The 25758-nt window shown below is 39.1% G+C and overlaps 1 protein-coding gene across 1 annotated transcript in view; it reads right to left on the reverse strand.

Annotated features, from left to right (window-relative positions):
• Positions 1–17753, reverse strand: part of tjp2a (tight junction protein 2a (zona occludens 2)) — a 100763-nt gene extending 83010 nt beyond the window's left edge. The window contains exon 1 of the mRNA XM_062031595.1: positions 17588–17753. The gene's annotated coding sequence lies outside the window, so the exon portion shown is untranslated. The remainder of the gene's footprint in view (positions 1–17587) is intronic.
• Positions 17754–25758: the final 8005 nt, after the last annotated feature.

Below are 25758 nucleotides of genomic sequence, written 5' to 3' on the forward strand. Positions count from 1 at the left end.
ATTATGATTACAAATGAGCGAATTTCTGAAAAAAATATTCTGTTTCTTATTTGTTTCCCAGGTCAGCAGCTGACTACAGGCCGCCATGTCCGAGGAGGTTTGAAATAAACAAATAATCTCCTAGTCTAATGATGAGCTGCCAGCCAATGCACATTGTAGCAAGGATTTATATTCCAGGAGCTTGGATGTCAGGTTGGCAGTGCCATGGGAGCATCTGCAGCTTTCAGAAATCCTTCTGCATACACGTACCACGAGCACATCGGGGAGGCACGGAAATAACAAGCGGCTACGATCAAAACCATTGCTTGACAGAAGCACAAAGGCAGGAAATAATGTTAACGTTTTAAGCCTTAAGCTAGGGCTGGGCGATTTGGCCATTTTTTAATATATCGATATTTTTAGGCCATGTCACGATACATGATATATATCTCGATATTTTGCCTTAGCCTTGAATGGACACTTGATGCATATGCACTACCGTTCAAAAGTTTGGGGTCACATTGAAATGTCCTTATTTTTTAAGGAAAAGCTCTGTACTTTTCAATGAAGATAACTTTAAACTAGTCTTAACTTTAAAGACATACACTCTATACATTGCTAATGTGGTAAATGACTATTTTAGCTGCAAATGTCTGGTTTTTGGTGCAATATCTACATAGGTGTATAGAGGCCCATTTCCAGCAACTATCACTCCAGTGTTCTAATGGTACAATGTGTTTGCTCATTGGCTCAGAAGGCTAATTGATGATTAGAAAACCCTTGTGCAATCATGTTCACACATCTGAAAACAGTTTAGCTCGTTACAGAAGCTACAAAACTGACCTTCCTTTGAGCAGATTGAGTTTCTGGAGCATCACATTTGTGGGGTCAATTAAACGCTCAAAATGGCCAGAAAAAGAGAACTTTCATCTGAAACTCGACAGTCTATTCTTGTTCTTAGAAATGAAGGCTATTCCACAAAATTGTTTGGGCGACCCCAAACTTTTGAACGGTAGTGTAATCACACCAGTATGATGATTGTATGTGTCTACATTAAAACATTCTTGTTCATACTGCATTAATATATGCTCATTTTAAACTTTCATGCAGAGAGGGAAATCACAACTAAGTCAATTTACCAAAACTGTATTTATTAAACAGTTATTAAGCAGTGGCACAAACATTCATGTCATTTCAAAACAGAAAGTGCAAGATTGTCAGAGACATTTTAAAACAAGCTATGAATGCACTTTTGTGCATGATGTCACAAATATGACATATCAAAACAACACTAAATCAAAGTGCACTTTTTGTACAGAACGTCACTACAATAGTTTAAAACATATAAAGTGCACTTTTATGCATGATGTCACACAAGATATTTCAATAACTGTCAAATAAAAATGAGCTGCATAATAGGAAATCAAATAGTGTATGTCCTTCGCTATGTGGTAGGTTCCTGCGGACGTTATCTCCTTCTGTTGTTGACTATTTTTTTCATACGGTGTTGATGTGGAAATGGTTGCCTCTGCATTTTGTTGGTGTGGCACCGAACGGAGATGTTGACATGCGGAGTTTCAAACACTCTTCATTCTCTAGCGGGTGACTTTTCAAATGATGCTACATATTAGCAGTAATGCTACTTTTTCTAGCAACGCTTTTGCCCCACACTTGACAAATTACGGTTGTCTGTTCGACATATTCCCGCTTGAAGCCAAACCACCGCCAGACCATGGACCCCCTGCTGTTTTTCTTGGGAATTAATTCTTCCTTCATTTGTTACCAGATTCGCACCTTCTTTCTCTCGTATTACCACTCGCACCACAGCTAACGTTACCCATGCCGCTACCTCTCTGCTCCGCGAGGGCGTATACATATGTGACGTATGTAAGAAGGTGTGCTTGTTTTATGTCTCTGTGAGAAGCAGAGACAACAAAGAGTGAGAAACGCCTGTAGTGTAATGCCCGCAGCTAAAAGCAACTGCGTGTATGGTATGGTATGGTATAGAACATATACTCCAATATCACGATATAGTCATTTTCTATATCGCACAGAGACAATATATATCGAGTTTATCGATATATCGCCCAGCCATGAAAATTGTGTATCCACAATAAATACTAAATGTTCTTGCATCAACAAGGTGATCTTGCTTTCAAAAAAACGTTCATTATTTACATGTGACCTGGGCCTTGGCGATTATAAATCGTGGTACATTTTAGGTCGACTATGGTGATCAGCTGTGAGCATATTAACTCGATTGAACATGGCGCGTTAGTACGTGTACCTCACAATACGAAGGTCCAGGGTTCAATCCTGGGCTTGGGATCTTTCTGTGTGGAGTTTGCATGTTCTCACTATGACTGCGCGGGTTCCTTCCGGGTACTCCGGCTTCCTCCCACCCCCAAAGACATGCACCTGGGGATAGGTTGATTGGCAACACTAAATTGGCCCTAGTGTGTGAATGTGAGTGTGCATGTTGTCGGTCTATCTGTGTTGGCCCTGTGATGAGGTGGCGACTTGTCCATGGTGTACACCGCCTTCCGCCCAAATGCAGCTGAGATAGGCTCCAGCATACCCCGCGACCCCGACAGGGACAAGTGGTAGAAAATGGATGGATGGATGGAACATCGCGGAAGTGTTTGTGACAACAGTCAATCAGAGGTGACCCTTTCCGGCTCAATGTCCGGTTGCAATTTACTGCTGAAGTAAACAAAATGTCAGCTGTGACTTGGAGTTATCATCCCGCTGTTGTTGAGGAAAATGCTAACTCAACATCGGTTGTGTACTGGTGCATTGTGTCGCCAATCTCTTCTTTGCCGCATCAACACATTAGTGCATTAGCGCAATGTGGAGGAAATCAAGCTGGTGTACAAATTATGTACAACACAACTAGGCCTGGGCGATAATATACATGTTATGGATAAATTCAAGTTTTTTGTTACAGACAATTTTTCTCTCCTCTTGCTCCGGCATATTTATTGCCCCCATGAGCTTCCGTAGTTCTCACCCGCACCCTTCTTCCTTAGCGGAAATTCAAAACATGGCTAATGCTAACGCTAGTGAAAGCGAGACGTTTGTTCCAAAGAAAAAAAAAGGTGTTGTAAGTACTGTCACAACACGATCGGTACCAGAAGGCATGATCGGTCCACGCATGAGCAAAGACTACGTCATTCCCGCCAACTTGTTTCACGGCAGTTATTGTCATCACGCCGTCACTGTTACCATGGTTTTCTTTTTTTAATCTTTATTTGAATAACAATATCATATAAAAGATTACATACAAAACAAAATAAACGTTGCTTAAGAATACAGTATTTATTTTGACACCATACAGAAACCTGAACAACGTCCTCAGGAGCCTTAAATGGCCATGAAATCAATGTTATTTTTTTTACTACTTTATTTACATCAAATACATAAATTCACAATGCTGATCATTTAAAAGTCTACTTTTTGTTAGGCCGCAGATAAATATTTAAGTTACAGTAATTGTGTTTAAAAAAAAAATCTATACCGGTATTTTTAAAAAGAAATTCAAAGCATATCAAACAAACCTTTAACGACGGGATTCAGTGGTGCCTCAATGCGTCATTCATTGCAATGACAGAAGAGTGAAAGTGGTTGAAAATGTGGCGATAATACTCCCTGATTTTGTTTGAATCCACCCCTTGTTCATGTATATATTCTAGTTCCCTTTTACTCCTACGTAGGGATGTAACGGTAAACGGTATAATGATAAACCGCGGTAAAATTCCGGACGGTTAGTAATGCCGATGTATAACACTACATTTTTATTTACAAAAGTATTTTAATAAATACAGATGTTTTAGGTTTTCACACTATTCATCTCAATGGAAGCTCTTAATTCAGTTATTTGTGAATGATTCCTTAAAAAGTACAAATTTATATCTGGTTTAAAAAGAACAACATTATTTAAGTTAACATTTGCTAAGTGTAAGATGCAGTGTATGCATTGCCATTTCAAACTACTAGTTTTTGATCAAATAAAAGAAAAACTTGAATTATCTCCGTCATTGGTATTAAATGGTTTATTTTAAAAATAGGGGGGGAAAAAATCGTAAAAAAAACAAATTGAATTTTTTGTGAAAAAAAATCTCATTATATTTTTAGGTCATATCGCCCAGGCCTAGACACAAAAATGTAATTAGAATATGGAGAGCATGAACATTTAAGCGGAGTCTGCACAGCTTGCAAATGCTGCTAGCCTACATGAAATTAATTAGCGGTTGCTAATTGGCTATTTTAACTTAAAACTATCTGTATTGTTATGAAAGATGATTCACATTTGCAAGTAGCAATGACGTTAACGGCCTATGTAGCATCATAGAATGTCAATTTCTTTTGTTTTAGTCTTGTATCTCTGCACAAACACTCAGAACTGTAAATAGTTCCTGGTGTAATTTTATATATTTTTACATTTGTTTTAATGATGAGTAAAACAATTAAAAAACATATTTTTCTGTGTTCATATTTAATTTGGTTTGTAATTTGTTGCATTTGTTTTTGCACGATTTGGTCTGTGACTCTTTTGGAACGGATTACAAACGAAAACAGAGGTACTGCTGTACTTAGAAAACAAGTATTCACAAATCTCATCAGAAACACTGCACATCATAATCCAACTTCACAATAATCTCACAGACAACACGCATCTGGCACAGAACCCTAAATCTACCTCTAACCCAACCTGACAAAGGTGAGCATATCAACATGTATGAGGGCTCGTCTACTGTACGTCCACAAGGAGAAAAACATACTTGACATGTACATGCCTGGTTTATTAACTCCTGCTCCATAGCATACTTGCCCTAGTTTTCTTCCAGCCTGATTACTCTGCATCTCATAGCACCATTGGCGTTGTTATTCCATGTTATGATCAACAATCAAGAGCCCATTCATGGGATGAACTACTCTACCGGTTTAAAATGGAGCTGTTATGTCAATATTTAGTAGTGTGTTGGTTGTAGAGCAGATACATGCTTATGGACTAAAAGCAAACTAACCATGACATGGTATGTTGCCTCTGAAAAGAACAGTGATATGTATATTTGCTGTGAACCCCTGGGCTCAGAGGTTAAAACTAAAAATAACAGCAGTACTGTAAATACAGTCATTGTCAAAAGTTTGCATACACTTGTAAAAAACATAATGTCATGGCTGTCTTGAGTTTCCAAATATTTCTACAACTCTTATTTTTTTGTGATAGAGTGATTGAAGCACATACTTGTTGGTCCCAAAAAACATTTGTGAAGTTTGGTTCTTTTATGAATTTATTATGAGTCTACTGAAAATGTGACCAAATCTGCTGGGTCAAAAGTATACATATCAATCAATCAATCAATCAATCAATCAATCAATCAATCAATCAGTCAATCAGTCAATGTTCATTTATATAGCCCTAAATCACAAATGTCTCAAAGGGCTGCACAAGCCACAACGACATCCACGGTACAGAGCCCACATAGCAACAATGCAATGTTAATATTTGGTTACATGTCCCTCACTGCAATAAGGCGCTTTTGGTAGCCATCCACAAGCTTCTGGCAAGCTTCTGGTTGAATTTTTGAACACTCTTCTTGATAAAATTGGTGCAGTTCAGCTAATTTTGTTGTTTTTCTGACATGGACTTGCTTCTTCATCATTGGGAAGGCCATTCTAAAACCTTAATTCTAGCCTGATTTAGCCATTCCTTTACCACTTTTGACATGTGTTTGGGGTCATTGTCCTGTTGGAACACCCAACTGCGCCCAAGACCCAACTTCCGGGCTGATTATTTTAGATTGTCCTGAAGAATTTGGAGGTAATCCTTCTCTTTCATTGTCCCATTTACTCTCTGTAAAGCACCAGTTCCATTGGCAGCAAAACAGGCCCAGAGCATAACACTACCAACGGCAGTATTATGACAGTAGGGATGGTGTTCATGGGATTAAAAGGCCTCACCTTTTCTCCTCCAAACATATTGCTGGGTATTGTGGCCAAACAGCTAAATTTGTGTTTCATCTGACCATAGAACTTTCCTCCAGAAGGCCTTATCTTTGTCCATGTGATGTCAGATGAAACAAATATTGAGCTGTTTGACCACAATACCCAGCAATATGTTTGGAGGAGAAAAGGTGAGGCCTTTAATCCCAGGAACCAAACTCCATGAATGTTTTTTGTGACCAACAAGTATGTGTTACAATCATCTATCACAAAAAAATAAGAGTTGTAGAAATTATTGGAAACTCAAGACAGCCATGACATTGTGTCCTTCACAAGTGTATGTAAACTTTTGACCACGACTGTACACAATCACAGCACACTGAAAAATTAACTTTATCATTTATACAACATCTCAAATTCTAAAGACAAGTCACAAAGACTTGCAAGGTGAGAGCATTCGCCTCAGTTGCCTCTGGAGGACGACAGCTGCCTCTGTTTACCATAAAACACTGCAGCTTTAGGGCGACTATTAGGACAAGTGTAAACAATATGATTACATGAGCTGCTTGTCATACAACCACACACAAACACTTCAAATTAAACTCACTTTTGTCCTTTTACAGTAGCAGCAGAATTTTTGTTTATGCTTTTACAGAAGCATTTTTGTTTCTCTGTCCCAACATGCTGTTATTAAGGCTGTTATGCAATGCCCATATGCAATGCATGTGCGAGCCAGAAGGAAGAACACACTCACAAATCTCTGATGTGTGTGTTCAGAGACGGATACCACAATACATAGTCACCATGTGCATGTGTGCACAGGTAAAACATCCATCAAAAGGGAAAATGTGTGGTTAATACAATTATTACAATTAAAAACGCTTTAAAATTGTTCTTGTGGTTAAAAATAGACTATTCAAAAGGTGAAATGCAGGACATGAGGACAGAGGGCATCAATGCTTAAACAATGGCTACCAGCTGGTGTGTGCCTGCTCACTCCAGGGACAACCAGCATTTACACAACAAAGAACAAGACAGAGCGCTGCCCGACAAACAAACATGTCAATGACTGTGCAACCGTCAGTGCAGAGAACAAGCCAGGCAACTGGAAGTGTTGCCCACTAATCAGGGACATTTTTAAGGTGGTTTGTTCATCGTAAATCGTGCAAAGTTTGTGACGCAGTAAGTGTGCAAAAATTATCAGTTGTATCTTTATATTAGTCGTAATTATTAACACTTGATCTGACTGGGTTGTACAGGTTGAATCAAGTGTATAATAAAATAAATGTCTACAACTTGAGTGCAAAATGTTGTAAATGTCAGTGTAACTATAGTCTAACTTGTGTTGGCAGTTACTAGCCGACAGTGGCCCCAAAAAATGTCCCCCGCAAAGAAAAGTAATGATATAAATTAGAGATGTCCGATAATATCGGACTGCTGATATTATCAGCCGATAAATGCTTTAAAATGTAATATCGGAAATTATCGGTATCGGTTTCAAAAAGTAAAATGTATGACTTTTTAAAACGCGGCTGTACGGAGTGGTACACGGATGTAGGGAGAAGTACAGAGCGCCAATAAACCTTAAAGGCCTACTGAAATGAATTTTTTTTATTTAAACGGGGATAGCAGATCTATTCTATGTGTCATACTTGATCATTTCGCGATATTGCCATATTTTTGCTGAAAGGATTTAGTATAGAACAACGACGATAAAGATTGCAACTTTTGGTATCTGATAAAAAAAAGGCTTGCACCTACCGGAAGTAGCGTGACGTAGTCAGTTGAACATATACGCAAAGTTCCCTATTGTTTACAATGATGGCCGCATGAAGTGAGAGAGATTCGGACCGAGAAAGCGACAATTTCCCCATTAATTTGAGCGAGGATGAAAGATTTGTGGATGAGTAAAGTGCAAGTGAAGGACTAGTGGGGAGTTGAAGCTATTCAGATAGGGAAGATGCTGTGAGAGCCGAGGGTGACCTGATATTCAGCTGGGAATGACTACAACAGTAAATAAACACAAGACATATATATACTCTATTAGCCACAACACAACCAGGCTTATATTTAATATGCCACAAATTAATCCTGCATAAAAACACCTGCGTGTTTGTTATGCTAGCTCCTAGCTCCTCTGCTAGCTCCTAGCTCCATAGAACACGCCAATACAATTCAAACACCTGATCAACACACACAATCACTCAGCCCAAAAGACAGTTTACCTAACCCAAGGTTCATAAAGCTTATATATTTTTAAAAAGTTACGTACGTGACGCGCACATACGGTCAAGTTATCGAATGTTTAGCAGCCAAGGCTGCATACTCACGGTACCTGATATTCAGCTGGGAATGACTACAACAGTAAATAAACACAAGACATATATATACTCTATTAGCCACAACACAACCAGGCTTATATTTAATATGCCACAAATTAATCCTGCATAATAACACCTGCGTGTTTGTTATGCTAGCTCCTAGCTCCTCTGCTAGCTCCTAGCTCCATAGAACACGCCAATACAATTCAAACACCTGATCAACACACACAATCACTCAGCCCAAAAGACCGTTCACCTAACCCAAGGTTCATAAAGCTTATATATTTTTAAAAAGTTACGTACGTGACGCGCACGTCCGGTACGGTACGTGTTATGCTAGCTCCTAGCTCCTCTGCTAGCTCCTAGCTCCATAGAACACGCCAATACAATTCAAACACATGATCAACACACACAATCACTCAGCCCAAAAGACCGTTCACCTAACCCAAGGTTCATAAAGCTTATATATTTTAAAAAAGTTACGTACATACGCAAAAAAAAGCCAAAGCTGCATACTCACAGTAGCACGTCTGCGTCTTTGTCATCCAAATCAAAGTAATCCTGGTAAGAGTCTGTGTTGTCCCAGTTCTCTACAGGCGTCTGTGTATCCAAATCAAAAGTCCTCCTGGTTAGAGTCTCTGTTATCCGAGTTCTTCCATCTTGACTGCATCTTTCGGGAATGTAAACAAAGAAGCGCCGGCTGTGTACTGTTGTGGCTGACTACGTTCGAAAAATACGTCCATTTCGCACCGACAACTTTCTTCTTTGCTTGCTTGGCTTCCTTCTCCATAATGCAATGAACATGATTGAAACAGATTCACGAACACAGATGTCCAGAATACTGTGGAATTATGAAATGAAAACAGAGCGTTTTCGTATCGGCTTCAATGTGGAAGGCATACCCGTGTTCGCCGGGCTACGTCACGCGCATACGTCATCCGCAGAGGCGTTTCGAACCGGAAGTTTAGCGGCAAATTTAAAATGTCACTTTATAAGTTAACCCGGCCGTATTGGCATGTGTTATAATGTTAAGATTTCATCATTGATATATAAACTATCAGACTGCGTGGTCGGTAGTAGTGGGTTTCAGTAGGCCTTTAAAGGCACTGCCTTTGCATGCCGGTCCAATCACATAATATCTACGGCTTTTCACACACACAAGTGGATGCAAGGCATACTTGGTCAGCAGCCATACAGGTCACACTGAGGGTGATCGTATAAACAACTTTAACACTGTTACAAATATGCGCCACACTGTGAACCCACACCAAACAAGAATGACAAACACATTTCGGGAGAACATCCGCACCGTAACACAACAGAACAAATACCCAGAACCCCTTGCAGCACTAACTCTTCCGGGACGCTACAATATACACCCCCCGCTACCACCTACCCTCCCTCCCCAACTCAACCCCGCCCACCTCAACCTCCTCTTGCTCTCTCAGGGAGAGCATGTCCCAAATTCCAAGCTGATGTTTTGAGGCATGTTAAAAAATAATGCACTTTATGACTTCAATAATAAATATGGCAGTGCCATGTTGGCATTTTTTCCCATAACTTGAGTTGATTTATTTTGGAAAACCTTGTTACATTGTTTAATGCATCCAGCGGGGCATCACAACAAAATTAGGCATAATAATGTGTTAATTCCACGCCTGTATATATCGGTATCGGTTGATACCGGAATCGGTAATTAAGAGTTGGACAATATCGGAATATCGGCGAAAAAGCCATTATCGGAAATCTCTAATATAAATATTAGGAATGTGCCGATCGATTGGTATTCGCTGATTTTCATGAAAAAGTATGTGATCGGCCATTGCCGAATAATGCCTTTTGTTGCCAATCACAAATGCTGATCATAATTATGAAAATTATAAGAAGGATGTTGCTTAATAGAGGATACGTCCAATTAGTTTTTCTTTCTGACAGACCATGCAAATATGTAAACACACACATGAAGGACGAAGGATTCTCTGTCCATCGTCTGTCTTTGCAGCGCCAGCACAGATCCTGCAGCCGTGTGTGTAACTGTCAGTTTACACACACTTTTCAAACGTGGTAAATAAAACGCAAAATATTGCTCGCCAATTCTTAATGAGTGTTGACAAATCACATTGCGCCTCCTTAATAATTATATTTGAATCTTCTCCTCCAAGTATTGTGGGCATTTTGCTAACCAGCATATATTCTGTATGTTCATGAAGATGGAGACGCAAAATTAATTGCACACCATGTTCTGCTCACTTAACAGATACAACCCACTTTGCAGACGTTTAGTAGATCAGTTTTGCGTGTGTTATCAAGTTTGCAAGTGTTTTAATACATGCAAACCTTTAGTAAATCAGGCCCTTTGAGTTTGAACAGTTTCTTAAATTGGATCATATTAGTACTTTGTTTGCAGCGGTCCACACACCTGCGGCCCCTTCCAGGGTTTTTCGTTGTTCCCATTGGGTTGAATGTTGAATGTTGCTGGGCCAGGTTTGGTTTGGAATTGTGTTATTATTGTAATATTGTGTATTATTGTGTTGGACTGATTAAAATAAATAAACAAATACAAAATAATAAAATAAATAAATACATGTAAAAAAGAAACATACGTTTAATGTACCATAAGATTTTTTGTTAAAAAAAGTCAATAATGCCATTTTTTGTGGTCCCCTTTATTTACAAAAGTATCGAAACACATTTTGGTACCGGTACCAAAATATTGGTATCGGTACAACCCTAGTAGCAGGTATCTTTAACACATTGTTAAAGATAAAACACAAATTGTAGCAATTTGTTACAACATTCAGTCATTTCACTTGCAATAGTTTGCACTAGGTGGGCGGTTTGGACTTTGCTAATATTGGGCTGTGAGCGCGTCTACCTATCTATATACGCACAACAGGGGAGCTAGTTAACTACATTACCTTTAAAGGCCAACTGAAATGAATCTTTTTTATTTAAACGGGGATAGCAGATCCATTCTATGTGTCATACTTGATAATTTCGCGATATTGCCATATTTTTGCTGAAAGGATTTAGTATAGAACAACGACGATAAAGTTTGCAACTTTTAGTCGCTGATAAAAAAAAAGCCTTGCCTATACCGGAAGTAGCGTGACGTCACAGGGGATAGGGCTGCTCACATTTCCCTATTGTTTACAATGCAGCGAGAGAGATTTGGACAGAGAAAGCGACGATTACCCCATTAATTTGAGCGAGAATGAAAGATTTGTGGATGAGGAACGTGAAAGTGAAGGACTAGCGTGCAGTGCAGAACGTATCTTTTTTCGCTCTGACCGTAACTTAGGTACAAGGGCTCATTGGATTCCACACTCTCTCCTTTTTCTATTGTGGATCACGGATTTGTATTTTAAACCACCTCGGATACTATATCCTCTTGGAAATGAGAGTCGAGAACGCGAAATGGACATTCACCGTGACTTTTATCTCCACGACAATACATCGGTGAAGCACTTTAGCTACTGAGCTAACGTGATAGCATCGGGCTTAACTGCATATAGAAACAAAAAAAATAAGTCCCTGACTGGAAGGATAGACAGAAGATCAACAATACTACCAAACTCTGGACATGTAACTACACGGTTAATGCTTTCCAGCTTGGCGAAGCTTTGCAATGCTGTTGCTAACGACGCCATTGAAGCTAATTTAGCTACGGAACCTCAACAGAGCTATGCTAAAAACATTAGCGCTCCACCTACGCCAGCTCTCATCTGCTCATCAACACCCGTGCTCACCTGCGTTCAAGCGATCGACGGTACGACGAAGGACTTCACCCGATCATCGATGTGGTCGGCGGCCCGGAGACGGAGGAAATCAAGGTGAGGTCGGCGGCTAGCGCGTCTGCTATCCATCTCAAAGTCCTCCTGGTTGTGTTGCTGTAGTCCGCCGCTAATACACCGATCCCACCTACAACTTTCTTCTTTTCAGTCTTCATTGTTCATTAAACAAATTGCAAAAGATTCACCAACACAGATGTCCAGAATACTGTGGAATTTTGAGATGAAAACAGAGCTTTTTGTATTGGATTCAATGGGCTCCGAATACTTCCGCTTCAACCGTTGACGTCACGCGCAAACGTCATCATATCGAAACGTTTTCAGCCGGAAGTTTGCCGGGAAATTTAAAATTGCACTTCATAAGTTATCCCGGCCGTATTGGCATGTGTTGCAATGTTAAGATTTCATCATTGATATATGAACTATCAGACTGCGTGGTCGGTAGTAGTGGGTTTCAGTAGGCCTTTAAACTTATTGTGCAGGTCTGCATTATTGTCATTTAAATGTTTACCTAAGTTTGAAGCGCAGGTAGTCTTGGCTAACCGGACTCTCGCCAGATCCTTGTAGTTCGCCAAGCTCCACACAAGGATCTGGGATCGAGGGTAATGCAAACACCTTCAATATAGCAAAAAAAAATGAACCAACCAGGATCGCCGGGCGGGATTTCATAGATGTGACGTAGCGCCGAAGCGACTGTTTGATTTAAACAACAATGGCGGGCACGCAGCGAGGAGTCTTGTGTTGACATTGATTCTGCTATTGCAACTGTTTTGTCGAATCTATCGACTATTAATTATTTAAAAGATGAACAGAGAACTTTTCGCTCTGTCGTTATCCAATATGTCGGCTGTTCTGTTTAGGATTTCCCAGCGTCGCTGTCATCAGCGTCACGGGTTGATTTCGATATCAGTGGTTGAAGTAGCACGTCTTTCAAGATAACGGACAAGTGGTTTATCCAATCACATACAATGATTTTTTTACAAGGCCCCGCCTTCTGAAATACATCTCCTATTGAGAAGTCCCAGATCCTTGTGTGGAGCTCAGCGAACTACAAGGATCTGGCGAGAGTCCGGTTAAGTCTTGGCACCTTTGGCGAGGCATGTTTGAGAACACTGCTTGCAGCGTGGCGCGTCCGCGTTTCAGAGTCACCTTGACGATAGTTTTGAAGCCCAAATACCTCCATATTGCGCTTCATGCACCCTCTTTATTAACCAGTAGAATTGCCTTCATTTGCCGATTTTTCCTCTACTTGCTGTTTCTGCTTGTGCGCTCTGTGAGTGTGTGAGCGATGGCACAATTGACGTGCTTCTCGGCTCAGCATCGTCACTCCAGCACGGCAGCATGCGGATGAAAGACAATACCGGTATTTTTCAAAAGCAGTGTAGTACCATTTTTAATTAATTGCGCTACCAAAAGCAAACAGCATGTTGACGGTGTGGTAATACTATAAACTCGAGCAGCCAAGAAATTGCGCAGCAACATGCAAACTTTGCAATATCTCTGTTTGCCATGCAGATGCACACAATCAAGCTAATGAGGCGGTTAAAAAACAACAAACCCTGGCAGATTCATTCTAGCGGAAAGATACGTTTTCATGAGAATACCAATGTAGAGTTGGCACAAACTAATCAAATTCATAGTATCGGATGATCAACCACTCTCAGGGGAGGAGGTTGGAGGATGTGGGATTTCGCCGCTTAATTGAGTAGCCTATGTGGAGTCATGTTACTGCTTGTCTCCGTTACTGCTTGAGTGACTCGAACCGTTATTAAAGGCTTATCAGCCTTCAATTGAAGAAGTGATTGCAATCAGACTACTGTAGGCCGTAGTCGACACCCAAATAAAAAACTCAAACTCAAACAGAACCGTCTCGCTCGTCTATTGCAATCACTCAAACACGAGAACCAAATGTTCCCCACATTCTCCGCTTCTGTCCGCCCTTTCCAAGCACAAAGCCAATCAACACGCAGAGCTGCACAATTAATAACATTTTAATTGTGATCATGATTTTGGCGGCTACAATTGAATGAGGGTGATCGTCAGCAATAATAACATTAAACAGGCTTCGCTGCATTTCAAAACAGGCACGTTCACTACCAACAGACATCCAACCACCAGGGGACGACCGATAGACCAGTGTTTTTCAACCACTGTGCCGTTAGTTTGCCGTGAGATACAGTCTGGTGTGCCGTAGGAGATTATCGAATTTCACCTATTTGGGTTAAAAATATTTTTTTGCAAACCAGTAATTCCATCCATCCATCCATTTTCTACCGCTTGTCACGTTCTATAGTCTGCAAATGATGTGTTGTTGTTGAGTGTCGGGGCTGTCTAGAGCTTGGCAGAGTAACCGTGTAATACTCTTCCATATCAGTAGGTGGCAGCCGGTAGCTAATTGCTTTGTAGATGTTGGAAACAGCTAGAGGCAGTGTGCAGGTAAAAAAGGTATCTAATGCTTAAACCAAAAATAAATAAAAGGCGAGTGCCCCCAAGAAAAGGCATTGAAGCTTAGGGAAGGCTATGTAGAACGAAACTAAAACTGAACTGGCTACAAAGTAAACAAAAACAGAATGCTGGACAACAGCAAAGACTTACAGTGGAGCAAAGACGGCGTCGACAATGTACATCCGAACATGACGTGACAATCAACAATGTCCCCACAAAGAAGGATAAAAACAACTGAAATATTACTGATTGCTAAAACAAAGTAGATGCGGGAAATATCACTCAAAGGAAGACAGGAAACTGCTACAGGAAAATACCAAAAAAAGAGAAAAAGCCACCAAAATAGAAGCGCAAGACAAGAACTAAAACACTACACAGAGGAAAACAGCAAAAAAATCAAAATAAGTCACAGCGTGATGTGACAGGTGGTGACAGTACACCTACTTTGAGACAAGAGTTATATTGATGCATGCTTGGTTATGGTTTAAAGTCCATCCATCCATCCATCCATCCATTGTCCCTTTCGGAAGTCATATCCAACAATTGCGACAACAATTTTTTACTGTCAACTGAGATTGTTTTTTTTAATGATTTCTGCTGCTGGTGTGCCTCCGGATTTTTTCAACGCAAAAACTGTGCCTTGGCTCAAAAAAGGTTGAAAAACACTGCGATAAACAGTGGACTCAGTAAGAGAGAGTAAGAGCGAGTGACAACAGAGGTTGACGATGGATAAGCCAGTAGCTCCCGAAAATATTAGGAAAAATGAATGCATTATTTCCTTGATGCCCTGCGCTCCCGCAGAGTAACCAACAGGCACGCATTTTAACCCCGGAACACGACCACACGCATATATATATATATATATATATATATATATATATATATATATATATATATATATATATATATATATATATATATAAAAACAACAGCAACTCAGCCACCAAGTGGTAGGCCACGTAAACTGACAGAGAGAGGTCCGCGGATGCTGAAGCACATAGTGCAAAGACTTTCTGCACAGTCAGTTGCTACAGAGCTCCAAACTTCATGTGACCTTCCAATTAGCCCACGAACAGAACGCAGAGAGCTTAATGGAATGGGTTTCTATGGCCGAGCAGCTGTGTCTAAGCCATACATCTATAAGTCCAATGCAAAGCCTGGGATGCAGTGGTGAAAAGCACGTCGCCACTGGACTCTAGAGCAGTGGAGACGCCTTCTCTGGAATGAGAAGGCGTACACTTTTTCATCTGGCAATCTGATGGACGAGTCTGGGTTTGGAGGTTGCCAGGAGAACGCTACATTTCGGACCGTATCGTGCCGAGTGTAAAATTTGGTAAAGGAAGAATTATGGTGTGGGGTTGTTTTTCAGGAGTTGGGCTTGGCCCCTTAGTTCCAGTGAAAGGGACTTTGAAAGCTCCAGAATACCAAAACATTTTGGACAATTCCATGCTCCCAACTTTATGGGAACAGTTTGGAGCGGGCCCCTTCCTCTTCCAACATGAATGTTCACCAGTGCACAAAGCAAGCTCCATAAAGACATGAATGACAGAGTCTGGTGTGGATGAACTCGACTAGCCTGCACAGAGTCCTGACCTGAACCCGATAGAACACCTTTGGGATGAATTAGAACGGAGACTGAGAACCAGGCCTTCTCGACCAACTTCAGTGTGTGACCTCACCAATGCGCTTTTGGAAGAATGGTGGAAAATTCCTGTAAACACACTCCGCAACCTTGTGGACAGCCTTCCCAGAAGAGTTAAAGCTGTAATAGCTGCAAAAGGTGAACCCACATCATATTGAACCCTATGGGTTAGGAATGGGATGGCACTTCAAGTTCATATGTGAGTCAAGGCAGGTGGCCAAACACTTTTGGCAATATAGTGTACACACACTCACACTCACAGGCCAAAGGTTTGGACACACCTTCTCATTCAATGCGTTTTCTTTATTTTCATGACTATTTACATTGTAGATTGTCACTGAAGGCATCAAAACTATGAATGAACACATGTGGAGTTGTGCACTTAAAAAAGCTGAAATAACTGAAAACATGTTTTATTTTCTAGTTTCTACAAAAGCAATGTTAATATTTGGTTACATGTCCCTTGGCAAGTTTCACTGCAATAAGGCGCTTTTGGTAGCCATCCACAAGCTTCTGGCAAGCTTCTGGTTGAATGAATGAAGTCAAATTTATCTGTACTGCACCAATTTTGTCAAGAGGAGTGGTCAAAAATTCAACCAGAAGCTTGCCAGAAGCTTGTGGATGGCTACCAAAAGCTTCTTATTGCAGTGAAACTTGCCAGGGGAAATGTAACCAAATATTAACATTGCTGTATGTATACTTTTGACCCAGCAGATTTGGTCACATTTTCAGTAGACTCATAATAAATTAATAAAAGAACCAAACTTCATGAATGTTTTTTGTGACCAACAAGTATGTGCTCCAATCACTCTATCACAAAAAAAACAAGAGTTGTAGAAATTATCAGAAACTCAAGACAGCCATGACATTATGTTCTTTACAAGTGTATGAAAACTTTTGACCACGACTGTAGTCATTTTGATAGTAGGCTATTATAGCTAATATAGACACTTACATCATGTGTTGCCTTCATTATAACATTTATATACAGCTTTTCATTTTTTTGAGGCTCCAGACAGATCATTTTTTTGTATTTTTGGTCCAATATGGCTCTTTCAGCGTTATGGGCTCCCGACCCCTGTTGTAGTAGGTAGCCTATATGACCGCTATAACCACCGCCTATATTACGTCATATACATGACACAGTAAATGGTCACTAATACTACTAAGTAAGAAGTCATGAAAGTTCAAATACTTTCATTAGAAAGGCGGGACTCTCATGTATTACTGATAAATAAGTTTAAAAAACAAGAACTCATACACAACACACCCTTGTAGGCTCGTTTGACCAACTTAAATAGAAAAATAGTTCAAAGCTACGTTAGTTAAGTAAAGCACAAGGAAAAACAAACTTTTTAAACCTAACGCATTAATCAAGCTATATATAGCCTACGTGAGAAGTACATGGCAGCAAATAGTTAGAACAAAGTATGTCGACACACACACACATTCTTCATACATACCAGGTGAAACTGCGTCACTTTCCTTTTCTCGGCGTTAACTGATGAGATTAATCCAAACAATACAACAGCTTGCGTTCGATGGAGGTAAAATGCAATAGACGGAACGTTTTTCTGTCGTTTTCAACCGAGCTGGAAGTCCCAATACTTCCTGGTTTTCACAGGTATGTGGGCGTGGCTTAGTAGCGGCAGGTGGGTGTTTACTACAATAAGTTTCTGTCAGGCGCAGAGGTGACGTCATCATTCCAAGTCAACACTGGCAATTGTTTTTTTTTTTAAACATTTGAAATTTTAACACGGCAACATAAAGTACAAACATCAATTAAATATTGCCAGAACAAGTGTAGTAGCAAAAGACAAATAGGAAGATAAAATATAAATACAAAAAAATAACAAAACACATAATAAAACAATATTTTATTTCATTTTATTCAGCCAAATATATAACTAACACGGCAACATTAAGTGAAAATATCAATGAAATATTGCCAGAACAAGTGTAGTAGCAAAAGACAAATAGGAAGACAAAATATAAATACAAAAAATAACAAAACAAATAATAAAAAAATATTTTTTACAATTGTATTCAGCCAAATATATAACTAACACGGCAACATTAAGTAAAAATACCAATGAAATATTGCCAGAACAGCAACATTAAGTAAAAATACCAATGAAATATTGCCAGAACAAGTGTAGTAGCAAAAAACAAATAGGAAGACAACATATAAATATAAAAAATAACAAAACAAGTAATAAAAAAATATTTTATGAAATTTTATTCAGCCAAATATATAACTAACACGGCAAAATGAAGTAAAAACATCAATGAAATATTGCCAGAACAAGTGTAGTAGCAAAAGACAAATAGGACGATAAAATATGAATACAAAAAATAACAAAACAAATAATAAAAAAATATTTTATGAAATGTTATTCAGCCAAATATATAACTAACACGGCGACATTAAGTAAAAACATCAATGAAATATTGCCAGAACAAGTGTAGTAGCAAAAGACAAATAGGAAGATAAAATATAAATACAAAAAAATAACAAAACAAATAACAAAAAAATATTTTCAATTTATAATATCTAATTTAGGTTCATTATTTAATTGCTTATTTTATGTCTTTCTTTTTTTTATTAAATCAACAAAAAACAGGATACAATTACAGTTAGTGAACCAACCCAAAAAACCTCCCTCCCCCATTCACACTCATTTACACAAAAGGGGTTGTTTCTTTCTGTTATTAATATTGTGGTTCCTACAATATAGAACAATACAGTCTGCAAGGGATACAGTCCTTGAAGCACACATAATTGTGTGTACTGCTGGTCCACTAACATTTTCATTAATTACTATTTTTTATGTAATTGTATTTATATTGTTTTACTTTCTTTTTTATTCAAGAAAATGTTTTTTTTGTTTATTTATTTATCTTTTTTTTTTTTTTTTAAAAGGACCTTAGCTTCACCAGACCAGGTTGTCAATGAAATTAGATTGTTTAAAGGGTTCTTAAAACTAAGTCCAGTAAAGATGATGTCCAGGTCATGCTATTTTCAATTTATAATATCTAATTTAGGTTCATTATTTAATTGCTTGTTTTATGTTTATGAGTTTTACGAATGAGGAAAAAATACACGCAAAAACAGTAAAAGAAAAACTAGAACATTTCTAGTAGCTTAAATCGTGTATTGTTTAATTGCTTGTTTTTTTTTATTCATGAGTTTTATGGATGGTTAAAACATTTTTTTTGTGAAAAGTGAGTGTAAGATGGATTTAATTAATTTCTCAATAAAAAAATGCCCATTGATTGAGGTAAATGAACACTTATTCATCAGTTTATGATTCAACATAAGATCTAAACTATAGATTAATCAGAAAATAATTTAATCTGACTAATTGTACATCCTGTTGCTGGTGTGTACATAATTCATCTTTTAAACCATGTAATTTTTTCACAAATAAAATGTAAATAAGGTTTGCTGATTGTTCTAAAGATCCTGAGGATATATTTGAAAAATAATAAATATATCACCAGATCTGCAGTTTTTATTATAAACAAGTCGACGTGCTAAATTTCAACAACCACTGAACATTCATAATACATTGTCACTTTGCTTAATTGTTTTCTTTTTGATTATTGTCACTCTTTAGTAGTAGTAAAAAAGAAAAAAAAAAGAAAACAAAAAAACTACTGTGGTGTTCAGAATTAGATTTATTGGCCAACTATGTTTAACACAGAGAATTTGACTTGGTAGACGGTATACTCTCTTTACTCAATGCAAGAAACAAAGTTTGTTTTTATGTTCTTAACTTCTTCTAAGGGTTAAATACAGGAGCTATTTGGTTATTTTAGTTGGTTATTTTAGTTGACGATAGGGAATAAGCGGTAGGAAATGGATGGATGGATGGATGGATATTAGTTTGATATTTTCGTTTTTTTTGTTGTTGTTTTTTATTTTAGTTGGTTATTTTAGTTGAGTATTTCATTTGGTAATTTTTGTTGATTATTTTATTTGGTTATTTTAGTTTAATATTTTAGCTGGTAATTTTAGTTAATTTTTTTAGTTTGGTGTTTTAGTTCATTATTTTCCATTTTCCAACCCCTGTCTTATCAACATACTGTATATTCTCAGTAGTTAACATATATTTGGTGAAACATTTTACCAGTAAATAAGCAACAAAATAATATAAACAGGTCAGGGGGACTATTGTGTCAATGTTCATACACTGCATGTTGTAACTACTCTTCTTTAACCAGCCTTGGTAATACAGTCAAAGTGCGCCACTTGCTGGCCATTGGCGGTACAGGTAATTGTGTGGATAGAGTCGAGAGTTTGGCAACACAAAATGATGAAAGAGCCATATTGGACCAAAAATACAAAAAAAAAAATATGTCTGGAGCCGCAAAAAACTAAAAGCCTTCTATAAGTCATATGATGAAGTCAACACATGATATAAGTGTCTATATGAGCTATATTAGCCTACTATCAAAATGACTATGTGTCACAGGCTGACACAACTCCTCGTTGACAGAAATGTTGACAGGTAATATTTATTCTACACATTTTTACAACATTGGAAAACATTAGTAAAACTTCTCAGGGGGTGAGATGACTCCCTTAAATGACTGGCGTAGAATAAAAGGTATAGATGTGTGTGTTCAAGTTAAAGGAAAAGGCAGGCGTCTTTTTCTAATGGATTTATTACAATCTTTGCAAACTGGGTTACGTTTGCTGTGGTCTGGAACAACATGGCAAAAAGCAGCCAATATTACATACAGATAATATGTCATGAGAAATGCAGATATAAATTAAATGCACAGAGGACATAAGAAATAAAATGATGCAATACGTACATAAAGCTAGCCTAAATAGCATGTTAGCATCGATTAGCTTGCAGTCATGCGCTGACCAAATATGCCTGATTTAGCACTCCACATAAGTCAATAATATCAACAAAGCTCACCTTTGTGCATTCACACACAGCATAAAACGTTTGGTGGACAAAATGAGACAAAGAATGAGTGGCATAAAACACGTCTTTCTGTGGCAGCATCGGAGAAAGTTGTACATGTAAACAAACTATGGTGAGTTCAAGGACCGCCAAAATTAGTAGAACAAAACGGTGCTCGCCAGACAGAGAATCACGTTTAATATAAACAGTGCGATTTCTAACAATTAGGGAGGTTTATGTCATGTTGTCCTCCTACAGAAACCATATTAAAAGTCAAATATATTTTTCCCCCATCTTTTTCTATTTTCATACATTTAAAAAAAGCTCCAGGTAGTCACTAGAGCGGCGCTAAAGAGCCGCATGCGGCTCTAGAGTCACAGGTTGCAGACCCCCCTGGATAGACAGTATTAACCGCAATTGTAAAGTAAACATTCATTGTTGTAAAAAAAAAAAAAGTAATAAATTGGGGATAACTATTTACAAGGTGCCTCATTCTCCCCTACAAAATTAAATGTCTCCTGACATTTCTGACAATATAAGTCAATATACTTCAAGAGACCAAAGCCTTCAAAATGTTTCGATTGCCTGTGTCTTGGTCACCCTACAGTCTCTTGATAATCAGGAAGACTGTGCAAAGAGTACAGCCCAGACGTTTCTCCTCAATTGAGCTAAACTGAATTCTGTCTCTGTTTAATTCCTTGCTTCTTTGTCTGTTTAATATATATCATCAGTGTTTGAACCTAACAAATACTATAGGCCGCTGTCTCACCCTGTGTGGTCGTCTCCCGTCCTGATACAACTGCTCTGTCTGCACCACTATCAAATCACTATCCTCATATAAATCAGTTACCTTCTGGTTTCTGGAGTGGTTGTAGCAAAATATCTGTGCTCAGGTGGCGCTCAAGTCCTGCGGGAACGTCATATCCACTGTGTACTGTTGGTTCTCTTGACTCCCTTGGCATTCTGAGCTCTGGTGTGGCTGCAATGGCTCTGACAGAGAATTGAGACCACATAGCCTCTGCGGTTTCCTAATGCTAGATCTGAGCCACCACTGATAGGTGTTGCCGTCATCATCAGAGTCGTTGCCCGACCCAGGTTGATGCTGCGCCGGACTCTTCCTTTACGTTGTGTGTGTCTGCTTTCTTCTAGGGTGTGAATGGTACTCTTCCGTTGGCCGCTCAAAGGGAAGATGACCACAGGGTAGCAAAAGATTCCTGTAACCTACGCTATTGTTCCCTTTTCCATTTTCTGGACTGACTTGGTAGACCGGGCTGTCCGCTTTTCTTTCCTTCACTTTGTATATCTGTCTTTCCCAATACGACAACAATTTTCCAGGACCACCTCCAGGAGTCAGGTTTCGGATGAGAACTCTGTCCCAAGGCTCCAGATCTCGTCCGTGGACTTTCTTGTCATAGTGCTCTTTACCACGAGTTGCTGCCTTCTCAGCCGTCCTGGTAGCAATTTGGTATGCGTCCTTTCCATTGGTCCACATAATATTCATAGGTACTATGGATCTCCTTTCCTTTGAGGTCAAATAGCAGGTCAATTGGTGGTCAAGGTGTCATGATCGGTGGTGGTGTATTTTCTGTTAGTTTTGGACTCCTTTAGTTCCTGTTTGTGACACCTCTGAGTTTGGTTTGGTTGCCATGGCTGCTTATTGTTTTCACCTGCCTTTGGTGTTCGGGACGCTCACCTGTTTTTAATCTGAGGCATTATTTAAGCTTGCCTTTGCCAGTCAGTCGTCCTGGCGTCATTGTTCGCTTCATGCCTTGTCTACGTAAGTCTTGTTTATTTCATGCCACAGTTTCGTGAGGTTCCATGTCCATAGTTCAATGTTTCCTGCGCTAAGTTTTTGCCGTAGCTTCCGCGTGTGATAGGCATGCTTGTCTTTGTTTTGAAAATTGGATGATTTATCAAGATTAAATCATGTTCCTACCTGCAAGTCCTGTTCTGAGTCGTCCGTTTGCATCCCGGGTGAACGAACCGTGCAGTAAGCTGCAACCCCGCCGTGACACAAGGGGCTCTACCAAAGGCAAGAAAGAAAGGAGACTATCCCTTTTCTTAATTCCTTGTACAATTATATGCATGTACCGCTTTAGCAAGAGACTCCTTACAGTCTTTGTCTTTCTCTTTGTCATCAAGGGTACGCAACATGGACAAGAGCGTGCGATTGAACCTCTCTACTTTCCAGTTACCTTGTGGATAAAAGGGTGTTGTGTGGGAACCTTGAATAATAGAGAGGTTGTTCAACCTTTTCATCAGTGGATTTTAAAATTCTGCGCAAAGTCATTAAAAATTATGTCAGCCACTGTTTTAGGTGTTTGCTCTTTGTCGCATAGACCTGTGCAAACCTCGTACACTGATCCATGACTACCAGGATGTATTCATATTCCATCCATCCATCCATCCATCCATCCATCCATTTTCTACCGCTTGTCCCTCTCGGGGTGGCGGGGGGTGCTGGAGCCTATATTTAGGGACCGATGTCCCTTTGGGACAGAGTACCCTATTGTATTTCTAGCGTTTTATTATTATACCGCCGCCTCTTTGAGCTGTAATTTGACCCCCTTAACATGCTTCAAAACTCACCAAATTGGACACACACATCATGACTGGTGAAAATTGCGATCTAATCCAAAAACCAAACCCCAAAACTCAAAATTGCGCTATAGCGCCCCCTAGGAAGAAAACACTGACAAAACTGCCTCTAACTCCCAGTATGACTGTCGTAGAGACATGAAACCAAAACCTCTATGTAGGTTTCACTTAGACCTATATTTCACACACTGACAACCCCCAGCAAAAATCAACAGGAAGTTTGCAATTCCCCCTTCAAAACAAAAGTTGAGTAAAAACAGTCACCTTTTTTCAAACATTATCTCCTCTGACCGCGTTTGTCGTGTCGGCTTCAAATTAGCACAGGAGAGAGATTGAACCCTTCTGATTAAAAGTTGATGAAAGAGTTTTAATTACTGCTCCGGTTTGGATTTTATGAGCCCTCAAAGTCTGTCCCGTCCATCGCTGCTTTAATCATTCTTGCATTTATCCAAATAGAGCAGGGATGCCCAAACTACGGCCCGCTGGTGTCTTCAATATGGCCCGCGTGACGGGACGAGTTCAATTAGGAACCTGGCCTGGAGCACGTTTTTTTTTAACCTCATGTACAAATAAAAAGCAGTCTGATAGCTGTCTTTTTGCCACCATCTGGTGGCCAAAAATAGTAACTCAACCATTTATTGTACTTAGGAGGAAAAAAAGCACAGCATTTATTTGCGAAACCCCAAAACCAGTGAAGTTGGCACGTTGTGTAAATGGTAAATAAAAACAGAATACAATGATTTGCAAATCATTTTCAACTTATATTCAATTGAATAGACTGCAGAGACAAGATACTTAACGTTCGAACTGGAAAACTTTGTTATTTGTTGCAAATATTAGCCTATTTGGAATTGGATGCCTGCAACATGTTTAAGAAAAGCTGGCACAAGTGGCAAAAAAGACTGGGAATGTTGAGGAATGCTCATCAAACACTTATTTGGAACATCCCACAGGTGAACAGGCTAATTGGGAACAGATGGGTGCCATGTGTGATATTTAAATATACGCTGGCTGCGTGGTGACGTCAACACACACTAGTGGACAATAGGAAAACAGTTACGCCTGATGCATGAGACAGGTGCATGCAAGCGATGTTGATGATTAAAGCATCCAAAATCCATCAGTGGCGTGCAGTCACTAGAGGCAGGGGAGGCGGGGCCTCACCTGCCATCATGGAAAGAAAAAAAATGTAAAAAGAAAAAAAAATTAATTAAATTGTTATATGTATCCAGTGATTATACTAAAGTTATTTTCCATTTAACTTCACCAGTTTTAGATTATTTTTATTTTTATTTTCACATTTGCCGTTCAAATACTGAGAAGAGACGATCAGCAGCCAGTTGAGGCACGTCACTGATTTGTGCCTCAACATGGATTGTGCACAATGACTCGGCTAACTGCTGAGCTGCTGTGCAGTGAGACTGTATTGCTATATGAATTATATCAGCTATACTATGGCATAGTTTAGTTAGCTGAGGTATATAATGTACAGTGTATTTTGTCAACAACTGTATGTGTGTAACGTATTTCTTGTGCTGAGCATTCATAAAACTGCTGCAAAAAACGTACTGTCTGAGGCTCGCAGTAATCCGGCCTCCTGGTGGTAGAGGGCGGTAGTGATCCCAGAGATCATTCCTTGCCGAAGAAGAAAAAAAAAAAAAAAAAAGTTTGCAAGTCAATTAGTGCAGCAATTGTTTATTTCCTCTCGCCTGGACTTTTATTAAAAACATGGAGGATTACATATGTAAAATAAAACAGTTTTCTAAACCGGACTTTCAATCGAAGCAGGAGGTAATAATTTAAGGTAGACCAACGCTGGAGCTAAAATGTTAGCTTTTGACTTCGGGACAGAAGACCTAGTCTTTTCAAACACGCAAAGGCTGGCTGTGTGGATGTCCAGCAAGAAAGGTAAGACCATAATAATGTTTTTTTTTTTATAAAATATGCTTTTTTGTGTGCTACAGTTGTGTAAAGAATGCTGGTATGAGCTTTTAAACATAACCCGTTAACTGCTGCCAATCACATGGTGAATAAGATACTATTTAGGGTTCATATGTTTGTAAATCTGACTGTGACGATGCAGTGCCTCACCAGACATTAACCTCACCGCACAC

Source organism: Entelurus aequoreus, linkage group LG21, assembly GCF_033978785.1.
Source record: "Entelurus aequoreus isolate RoL-2023_Sb linkage group LG21, RoL_Eaeq_v1.1, whole genome shotgun sequence".
NCBI classification, from domain to species: domain Eukaryota; kingdom Metazoa; phylum Chordata; class Actinopteri; order Syngnathiformes; family Syngnathidae; genus Entelurus; species Entelurus aequoreus.